Here is a 10,817-nt window from a genome sequence, read left to right as displayed (position 1 = left end):
AGATGCTTCGTTTCCAAAGCAAGACACGTATAGCTGACGCAAAAAATAAGAGGGAGCCGCTGGTTCAGCGCAGTCAACACCACCATAGAAAGCAGCATTCTTTCATACCTTCCTTAGATTACTTGATTGTGTTACGTTTCGCCTACGACGCGCGGTTTAGCCGGCGCGATTGCAACAAAGCGGCAGACATTTTGGCCCGTTCGGCGTCGCCGCTACGCTCCCCGCCAGGCGTTTCCAGGCATTTCCAGGCGTTTCCAGGCATGTTCCGATGCCACGTGTCTTCATGTGCGTGTGTGAGTGTATGTGCCATTGTGCCCGACCGGCGGCGATACGAGAGCCGAGGTTACCTTCTCCTTCCAGTCATTGTGCCCGACCAGAGGCGCTACGAGAGCCGAAGTTACCTTCTCCTCCCAGTCTTTGTGCCCGACCGGCGGCGCTACGACAGTGTCCGTCACCTTAGCCCACTGTACAATCACGTGCTCGTCTATTGAGGGGTTCCTTCTTGCCCTCAACTGCGAGAGTATAAAAACAGCTGCCCCCGGACGCCAAAAGGAGGGCTCCGATTTCTTCTGTTGAGAAAAGTGCTCTCCCGTCTCTCTACTTCGGTCAACCTGACCGCCAACTCTTTGCGATGTTAAAATAAACAAGTTGTTTTGTTGTTACCAGTCGACTCATGCTTTGCCGGGACCTTCGGATGCTTCCAGTTGTACCCCAGGCCGCCAGGCCAACGCTACCCTTGGGGCTTGCGACCCAGGTACAACCACGGGCGTCAGCGCCGAGTTCCCAACCAATCGCACCAGCGGTGCGACCACAACAACCGTTGCCATCGGTGGGATCCAAACAACTGTCTGCCAGCGGTGAGATCGCCACAACGGAGGCCAGCAGCGAAGAGATGCAGTTGACTGTATGCTGAGCAGCTCAACGACGATCCGGGAGCAGTGCAACGAGCCCTGTGTGATGACTGGTTGCCTGCAGCGGAACGACTGCGCTGAACTCTTGGCTGCGAGGTTTGGTGAGTGCGGGACTTTCTTCTTCTGAGCTTTGCCAGGCTTTTGTTAGTGTTAGAAACAGAGCTGGTAATTGTGGTTGTCGTTGCTGCCGGGTTAGTTTGCGGCAAGACAATAGTAAGCAGTAGAGAAAGCAGCATTCAGAGCAGCCATGGATTTGAAGTCGTTGCGCAAACCGAAATTGCTGGAGCTTGCAAGAGAGTTGGGTCTGAATGTCTCGGACAAACTCAGAAAACCTGAACTGCTAAAGGCTATTCTTGAGTTAGAGGCTGAGGATGACGAGCTGTCGGAATGCCTTGAGACCATTGAGGAGAGGGAGACTGCAAAAAGACAGGAGCGCGAACTTAAAGAACAGAAAGAGCGAGAGCAACAAGAGCGTGACCGTCAACACGCTTTGGAAATGAAGCGTCTTGAGGTAGAGATGGAACGCGCTCGTAATGGAAGTCAGGCACACGGTGCAGGAGAACGCGTATTGTTCAAAATGACTGACCTGATGCGGCCGTTTAAGCTTGGAGAGGACATTGGTTTGTTCCTGGTTAACTTTGAGCGAACGTGCGAGAAGCAGGGGTTCTCTCGGGAAACGTGGCCACAGCGCTTGCTCACTTTGTTACCCGGCGAGGCGGCCGACGTAGTCGCTCGCTTGGATAGAGAGGAGGCAGAGGATTTCGACACAGTGAAATCGAGTCTTCTAAAAAAGTACCGGCTGTCTGCGGAGGCGTTCCGTCGGAAGTTTCGGGAAAATGAGAAAGGCAAAAGGGAGTCATATACAGAGTTTGCGTATAGGCTTATGTCAAACATGCAGGAGTGGCTCAAAGAAGAGAAAGCGTTTGGTGACCACGATAAAGTTCTGCAGTGCTTCGGGCTAGAACAGTTCTATAGTCGGTTACCGGAGAACGTGCGATACTGGGTCTTGGATAGGCCAGACGTTTGTACGGTGGCTAAAGCCGCTGAGCTAGCCGAGGAGTTTGTGACGCGTCGGGCTCGCGGAGCTAAGGACGGTCAAAAGGGTGAATTTGGCTCGAAGTTTGAGAGGCCGAAATTCACGCCCATGACATTAAAGGGGGACACGCGTAGTGAGGATGCGAGTGAAAGCAGTCCGACCAAACGTAAAGAGACGGCGGCAGCCAAACGCAGAAAGCGGTTCGAGATGAGGCGAGCGCGCGTTTGTTATACGTGCCAGAAGCCGGGTCACTTTTCGGCGCAGTGTCCGGAAACAACACCAAAGGTTGTGTTTTTTTCAATAGGCAGCACTGACGAGAACATGAAGCTTCTCGAGCCTTACATGCGAGACCTCCTCGTGAACGGGAAAGAGTGCCGAGTGCTTCGCGATTCCGCAGCTACAATGGATGTAGTTCACCCGTCTTACGTAGAACCCCATATGTTCACGGGCGAGTGCGCATGGATCAAGCAAGCCGTGGAAGCTCATAGCGTGTGTCTGCCAGTAGCAAAGGTGCTTATTGAAGGACCTTTCGGAGCGCTTGAGACGGAGGCGGCAGTGTCATCTATGCTGCCCCCCCAGTACCCGTACCTATTTTCAAACAGGTCCGATCACCTCCTGCGCGAGAAGGGGCTTTTGTTTGGTGAGGCTAGCGTTCAGGCCTTAACCAGATCGAAGGTTCGGGAGCTCGCTGCAAAGGCGGTAGTTGCGGGGCCGACGTTATCAAACAACGAAAAAGGGTCAGAGGCGCAGCAAGCCGATATTCAGAGTACGCCCGAACTGAATAAAATTGAGCCTGTAGCGTTGAAGGCGCCAGATACTGGAGAGGAAACGCCCGACACGGGAAAGTTAGAAGAGCTATCTACTGATTTGCTCATCGCGCCTACGTCAGTCGGACTTGATAGGTTGCTAAAAGTCAGCCGGTCGGCTTTGATAGCCGAGCAAAAGAAGGATGGTAGCCTAGAAAACATACGCTGCAATGTCAAGGAAGGTATCGCCAGGAAAAATGCGCGTTTTGTGGAAAGAGGTGGAGTCCTGTACCGGAAGTATCTAGACCGCAGAGGAGTGGAGTTCGATCAGCTGATCGTGCCTCAATGCTATCGTCAGGATCTGTTGCGCTTGACGCATGGGGGTTCGTGGTCCGGACACCTAGGAGTTAAGAAAACTAAGGACCGTCTCTTGCAAGAGTACTATTGGCCAGGGTGTTTTCGGGACGCAGACCACTTCGTGAGGTCATGTGACACCTGTCAGCGGGTGGGCAAACCAGGGGACAAATCGAGGGCGCCGTTGAAATTGGTACCTATCATTACGGAGCCTTTTAGACGGCTCGTTATTGATACAGTGGGACCTCTGCCGGTAACAGCCACGGGGTACAGACACATTTTGACTGTGATCTGCCCAGCGACAAAGTTCCCTGAAGCAGTGCCGCTTTAAGAACTCAGCTCAGTTGAGATAGTCAATGCACTACTGTCCATATTTGCGCGAGTTGGTTTTCCTGCAGAAATCCAATCAGATCAGGGCACAGTGTTTACTAGCGCTTTGGCGACAACTTTTCTCGAAAGGTGTGGGGTAAAGCTGCTACACAGCTCAGTGTACCACCCACAGTCGAATTCCGTTGAGAAGCTCCACTCCGTCATGAAGCGCGTGTTGAGAGCCCTGTGTTTTGAACATCAAACTGACTGGGAGCTGTGTCTGCCTGGGGTGATGTTTGCAGTAAGAACCGCGCCGCATGCAGCTACGGGGTTTTCGCCAGCTGAGCTGGTGTACGGTCGCTCGCTTCGGTCACCGCTTCGCATGCTTCGAGAGTCATGGGAAGGCAGGGGCGACGACCCAGTCGTGGTGGAGTACGTGCTTAAGCTCCTCGAACGCTTAAGAAGGGCACAGGAGTTGTCAGGTGAAGCAATGACAAAGGCCCAGCAGAGGGCCAAGGTTTATTATGATCGGACCGCCAGGGCCCGTCGTTTTGAGGTGGGCGATGAGGTCATGATATTGCGCACATCGCTAAACAACAAACTAGACGTGCAGTGGGAGGGCCCAGCACGAATTGTTCAGAAACTGTCGGACGTTAACTACGTGGTAAGTCTGCCAGGAAAGCGGAAAGCACAGCAAGTTTACCACTGTAATCTGCTCAAACCTTATAGACAAAGGGAAGCAGTGGTGTGCATGATGGTAAACGTTCCTGAAGAGCTTCCGGTCGAGCTTCCGGGACTAGGCTCAGTGACGAACAGGGAAGACACCGGTCAAGTCATTAGTGACCTTATCAGTAAAGCACCGCTGTCGCCTGAGCAGAAAACCGAACTACACCAGCTATTACAAGAGTTTCAAGGTCTGTTCTCTGAGAGGCCTGGTAGGACTTCTGTCCTTACTCATGACATAGAACTTACCTCCCCAGAGCCAGTACGATCCAAGGCGTATCGGGTGTCACCCCGCCAGAGCGATATTATGGAGGCTGAGGTAAAGAAAATGCTACAGCTCGGTGTTATTGAGGCAGGTGAGAGTGATTATACCTCCCCTTTGATTTTAGTTGAGGTACCGGGCAAGGAACCTCGTCCTTGCGTCGACTACCGCAGGCTTAATTCCATCACTAAGGATCAAATTTATCCGATCCCTAACATCGAGGAGCGCCTTGAGAAAGTTAGTAGCGCTCAGTTTATTTCCACCCTAGATCTTGTCAGGGGTTATTGGCAGGTTCCACTCACAGAAGAGGCTAGTAGGTATGCGGCGTTCATTTCACCAATGGGAACATTCCGTCCTAAAGTGTTGAGTTTTGGTTTGAAGAACGCGCCATACTGTTTTTCAAGCCTCATGGATAAAGTGTTGCGGGGACAGCAAGAATTCGCTTTACCGTATCTAGACGACGTAGCGATATTCTCCGCATCCTGGTCTGAGCATATGGCACACTTGCGGGCAGTGCTAACCCGCCTGCGCGAAGCGGGCTTGACAGTAAAGGCTCCTAAGTGCCAGTTAGCACAGGCCGAGGTTGTCTACCTCGGTCACGTGATTGGTCAGGGTCGTCGCCGCCCCTCTGAAATAAAAGTGGCCGCTGTGCGAGACTTTCCGCAACCGCGCACAAAGACCGATATTCGGTCGTTCTTAGGTGTCGCCGGCTACTATCAGAGGTACATCCCCAGGTACTCTGATATCGCGGCTCCCCTGACGGATGCTCTAAGAAAGTCAGAGCCTCAAACAGTCGTCTGGGACGAGACAAAGGAAAGAGCTTTTAGCGCCCTAAAGAGTGCCCTAACAAGCCAGCCTGTGCTACGATCGCCAGACTATACAAAAGGGTTCGTTGTTCAGTGCGATGCTAGTGAGCGAGGCATGGGCGTTGTACTGTGCCAACGGGAAAAGGGAGAAGTAGAACACCCCGTCCTGTATGCTAGTCGTAAGCTGACCAGTCGTGAGCAGGCGTATAGCGCCACCGAGAAAGAGTGTGCATGTCTCGTGTGGGCCGTTCAGAAATTGTCATGCTATCTAGCCGGCTCGAGGTTTATCATTGAGACGGATCACTGCCCTCTCCAATGGCTGCAGACCATCTCTCCCAAAAATGGCCGCCTACTGCGCTGGAGCCTCGCTTTGCAACAATATTCCTTTGAGGTGCGTTACAAAAAGGGGAGTCTCAACGGTAATGCCGATGGCTTAAGTCGAGGCCCCTAACGTAGGAATCAGCCTCAAAGTTGTTTGTTACTGATGTTTTTCTTCCTGAGGCAGGATTTTTAACATATTGCTTTTGTTTAGTGTTTCAAAGTGATGATATGCTTTCTAGTGCAATTTTCCAATTTGTGGACGCGTTCTGAGTGATGCTAGACTACTGTAAGGAACTAGGCAGTGGTATAAAAAGGGGAAAGAGCCTGGCAGGGCTTAGTGAGGGTTGTGCCGTGCTTGCTGACTGAGCGCTTGAGTTTTAGCGTAATTCTAACGCTTGCCGGGAACAAGAACCAGAATGTGAACTCTCCCGAAGTCACTTTGCAGTGTCCTGTGCGAACCTGAACGAGAGAACGAGGCCTTCTCTGTGCGCTGCGCTCAAGAAACGTCGAGGGACGCCCGACTTCGGTTATGAGCATCATCGAGCGACATCCCTCCGGACAGCGGATGCAGTCCCCTGTCCATCGGGATCTCCTTCCCCCGGCGGGGCGGTCTGTTACGTTTCGCCTACGACGCGCGGTTTAGCCGGCGCGATTGCAACAGAGCGGCAGACATTTTGGCCCGTTCGGCGTCGCCGCTACGCTCCCCGCCAGGCGTTTCCAGGCGTTTCCAGGCGTTTCCAGGCATGTTCCGATGCCACGTGTCTTCATGTGCGTGTGTGAGTGTATGTGCCATTGTGCCCGACCGGCGGCGATACGAGAGCCGAGGTTACCTTCTCCTTCCAGTCATTGTGCCCGACCAGAGGCGCTACGAGAGCCGAAGTTACCTTCTCCTCCCAGTCTTTGTGCCCGACCGGCGGCGCTACGACAGTGTGCGTCACCTTAGCCCATTGTACAATCACGTGCTCGTCTATTGAGGGGTTCCTTCTTGCCCTCAACTGCGAGAGTATAAAAACAGCTGCCCCCGGACGCCAAAAGGAGGGCTCCGATTTCTTCTGTTGAGAAAAGTGCTCTCCCGTCTCTCTACTTCGGTCAACCTGACCGCCAACTCTTTGCGATGTTAAAATAAACAAGTTGTTTTGTTGTTACCAGTCGACTCATGCTTTGCCGGGACCTTCGGATGCTTCCAGTTGTACCCCAGGCCGCCAGGCCAACGCTACCCTTGGGGCTTGCGACCCAGGTACAACCACGGGCGTCAGCGCCGAGTTCCCAACCAATCGCACCAGCGGTGCGACCACAACAACCGTTGCCATCGGTGGGATCCAAACAATTGGCAACATTTTTGTTTTTTGCGTGTATCGTAAGCACGACCTGCCTTATTGTGCTTGTGATGTTTGGTCGGGACTAAGACAAGCAAACTGCATGGTGCTTAGTCACTCAACTTTAGACGGAACGAAAGAAAGAGGAAAACTGCATATTGAAGACACAGAATATACTTTATTCACAAATGATAAGAACTGCATTCAGAAACAAACATTTTAAATCTTCCATATACAATTATCATTCTCACTCTTGCATTGCGTAAAACAGTCCTCGCTAGACACACGAATATCGAGGTTAATTTTATTGTGAAAATTTTGTCATTATAGGGTCACGCACAACTAATTCTTAAATAGGATAAGCTTCCGTCTTTGTTGTACCATTTCTTGTGGTTATTTTATTTCCACCAGCCTTGTTTGCAGGCCTTATTGGTCTTCATAAAATACTGAGATAATGGTGAAAAGTAAGTAAAAAACGAGAGGCCTACTCTCAGTCCTAAAGGAAAACATGCAATTAATGGATTGCGGTAGCATGGAGAGTTCGAATCATAAGCAGGTAGCACAATGCACTCAAATAACATTTGAATTGGCCAAAATGCAGGGTTTAAATTTTGATAATGTAGGCAAATAAGTCCTAGCTACGCCACAGGTTTCTTTTTACAAGGGTTCTGTCAACACAAACATACGTAGATGTTCAACAAAACAGGGCTTCATGAATAAAAAATAAATAATGAGAAACATCTCAGGCCTTCAAGGTCTGCAATTTTCGGTCGTTCTTGGCGTTGCGTAATTTGTCGTTTTCTGTGCGGCAAAAGTTGTTCAGCAGTGTATTAGCTGCAGCACTTACAACATTCCCCATTACCTCCTGTGCAGGATGACCGAAATCACACACATCGACATCCTCAAAGTCATGAAGGGTAGCGAACACAAGGCCGACAAGAGTATCTTTCTGCCTAGGAAGGCTGAAAAATCGTACGGCATATTCTGGTGTCCTGAGCTTGTCCAATATAATTTCAGTAAAGAGTACAGCATTAACTACAACTGCTCGTGGAAACTTCAGGCCACCCCTTGTCATCTTCGTGATTAATGCATTCTCAGGGTCATCTAGATCGACGTCTTGCATCACAAGGCTTTCACTGCAAGATGCGCATGCCAGCTTTCTTAGAGCTGCATGGGCACAATAGCCGGCAACATAGGTTAGTGCCGGTAGCCTTGACGTTTTTTTCTCAATGTCGGAGTCGGTCACAGTGACTTGAAACTGGCCGTTTCCTGAATGTACACTTGTCTCCGACGTGTTCGCGCTCGGTGGTAGTAGAATGTCCAAATCTGGTAGGTCCAGAACCTTCTGCAAACGCAATTTGTTTTCTGATTCATATATCTGCCTTATAGACACGTGATAATTGGCACCAGACAATTGCTGGTACTTTCCAAAGCGATCCTCTAAGCTATCAGTTTGAAATTTGCCCAAAAGAACATACTCGAAATGAAGCTCTTTGAGACAGTATATGGCAAGTTCGTGCAAGGCATGGGTGGTGTGGCTGAAAGCTATGTGCGTTTCACGTGTCAAGCGGCCATTGTCATGTTCGAGGCTTCTCCAGTGATCAAGCCACTGAACTATTCTCTCTAAGAATTCTAGTTGAGGACATGACGATGAAACTATTGGACCTTGCAATTGATCTCGCAACCGCTGTCCTTTTTTTGGCGTCTTGACGTTAACAATGTTCCACCAAGTCGAAATGGTGTCGACATATTGAGAGGTTTCCTTTGCATGCTGGAACGTTGCAACACTGAGAGCAGCAACAGTAGATGAGTTAAAAATCTTTAAGGCCAGTTTAACGTTCTCCCTTTCCATGTTTGAGGGGTTCAGTGCCTTCAAAGTGAGCGTTGGTGCTAGCTTCAAGAGCTCATGCTTTTCAGCTTCGTGTAGCTGGCATAATACCTTAAAAGATGCTGTAAGTATCTTTGGTTCAGCCTCGTCACTCTTCGGTTCAGGAAAGTACATGCATTTGCCAATGTTTCTTTGATTCAGCCAGTTATTTCTTATACACTTTAGTATGTTAACTGGGTCCACCACAAAAACAGGGGTCGTGATGGGTCAGCAGGATGCTGATAAACAATGCTGACACTTGCCGGCTTAGCGAAGTAGGACATGGCTTTTCTGTTTATGGAGTTATTGTCCGAGATCACTGCAATTATTGTAAAACCAGATGCCTCTAGATCAAGAACAATCTTCCGAAGGAAGTCGTGCAACGCCTTAGCATCGATTTGTGCCACAGGAAGGATGTGTACAACATCTTTGTTTGAAGAAAGCAGGCTCTGTATCATAAATACGTGGGCAGTTTCTGCTGCAGTCGATGAATTTACCGCAGCACCAGTAACCAACCCAGCCTTGTAATCAAAAAATGATTGAAGGTGAATCTCATCAATCACTAACGTTAGTTTTTTCATGTTCTTTATATGTGCTTACAATACGCTTTGCATAGGAAAGAAAGCTACATTCTTGCTGCTCCGTTTCAGGGCGTACATCGTACAATGAACAGTCTTCTGATCGTATCAGGATGAGGCATCTTAAGCTTCATCGAACTTCTCAGGAATCTATATGCATGAGGTGAAATTGTGAACAAAAGGCTAGCAAAAAACAATAAATCGGGGGGATATCGGCAAGAATCATTCAAAACAAGATCAACTTGACTCTTCAAGAATTTAAGCACTTCCAAATGCCATTCTTGCAACTCGCATGCGAAATGTTTTCCACTTACTTCCTCTAGCAATGTCGAAACCAATGTCAGTAGATGACGGGCCTTTTCAGAACGCTCAGTGCTGATATCCTTACGTGTCTGTTCGATCATGTGTAACACACTTTTCAAATCTCTCAAGTCGCACAGCTTTTCAGGAACTAAAACATCACCACAGTTCCTCACACCCGTTGCACCAAAAAATACTTCGACGCGCAGGTCTGTGGACACGATCACCGAAGTACGGACTGCAGGAGCAGATTGAAGTGACAAGTCCAAAAAGAAAACCTTGGAGCCCTTGTTCAAAACTGTCCAGAAGTCCGAACACTGAAAGCTTGGCAAGGCCTTCAGCAAGTCCGCAAAGCTACCAACCAGATTTTTGGCGTCCTCTTCTGCTTGGGTTTGCTGAGAAAGCATTATTGCTTTTTGCAAATATGTGGCTTCCAAGCGCGCTCTTTTGGCAGCCGGCGCTTCTCGAACGCACACTTGCGGACGTGATAAATAGGCAGGGCAATTGGGAAACAAGCTCGGAATTGCAGTTTTCTTCAGACGGATGTTTTTCATGGCAACTTCGACCACTTTTCCTGTCTTGACGTCCGTGTAAGATGTCGTCTTCAAGTAATCCGATGGCAAGAAATGCTTTTCACAGAGCTGAAATAAAAAAAAACAAGCCGTTACAGGTATGAAGCTCGACGAAAATGTTGAATTTACAAGCGCGTCGACAGGTGCAGAGACCCATCTATTGTGCACGCGTGCGCGAATGCATTGCGCACTATGTTGACGAAACCTATTCGTCTGGAAACCCAGAATAACAATAGAGAGAAGAAATACTTACCACTGTGTACTTCGTTGGCGAGAAGTCCTTCCGAGGAACTGCTCTCGTCCATGCTTCCCGAGTGGCTCGGTCAGATGGGAACTTGTGCACTCGGACACTTTGTCCTCCGTCATAATTGGACTTGCAGTTTGGTGCGCAACAACAGCCAGGCATCGTTGCGCTTCCATGTACGACGAACCACGCACAATCGAAGGAAAGCAATCGCGTTTACGGTGCAGCATGCCCCACCAAAGCCACCAAGCAAATGCTCCACGCGTTGCCGCTCTAGCGTTGCAGCCACGAAGAAAATTTGTTTTCAGAACGCGCGCCGCGTTCTAGAAACGCAGCGCTCCCCCATCCACCGCTACCATCCGACTGTCGTGACGTATTGACAGGGGAGAGGAGGTGATGCGGAGGCCTTACATTTTTTTCTAGGTGGCTTTGTCTTATCCCACCGTGTGTCTGCTCCCTCCTCCCCTCACCT

At 49.8% G+C, this 10,817-nt stretch overlaps 1 long non-coding RNA gene across 1 annotated transcript; it reads right to left on the bottom strand.

Annotated features, from left to right (window-relative positions):
- Positions 1 to 6,942: 6,942 nt before the first annotated feature.
- On the bottom strand, positions 6,943 to 10,585 carry LOC142589520 (uncharacterized). The gene is made up of 2 exons (XR_012829885.1): positions 10,355 to 10,585; positions 6,943 to 10,170 (listed from the first exon to the last, which is right to left on the bottom strand). It is a non-coding gene; the product is annotated as an uncharacterized LOC142589520 (long non-coding RNA).
- Between the last annotated feature and the right edge of the window lie 232 nt (positions 10,586 to 10,817).

This window comes from Dermacentor variabilis, chromosome 8, assembly GCF_050947875.1.
Source record: "Dermacentor variabilis isolate Ectoservices chromosome 8, ASM5094787v1, whole genome shotgun sequence".
NCBI classification, from domain to species: Eukaryota; Metazoa; Arthropoda; class Arachnida; order Ixodida; family Ixodidae; genus Dermacentor; species Dermacentor variabilis.
The sequence above is the reverse complement of the archived record's forward strand: the minus strand, read 5'-3'. Positions and strand labels throughout refer to the sequence as shown.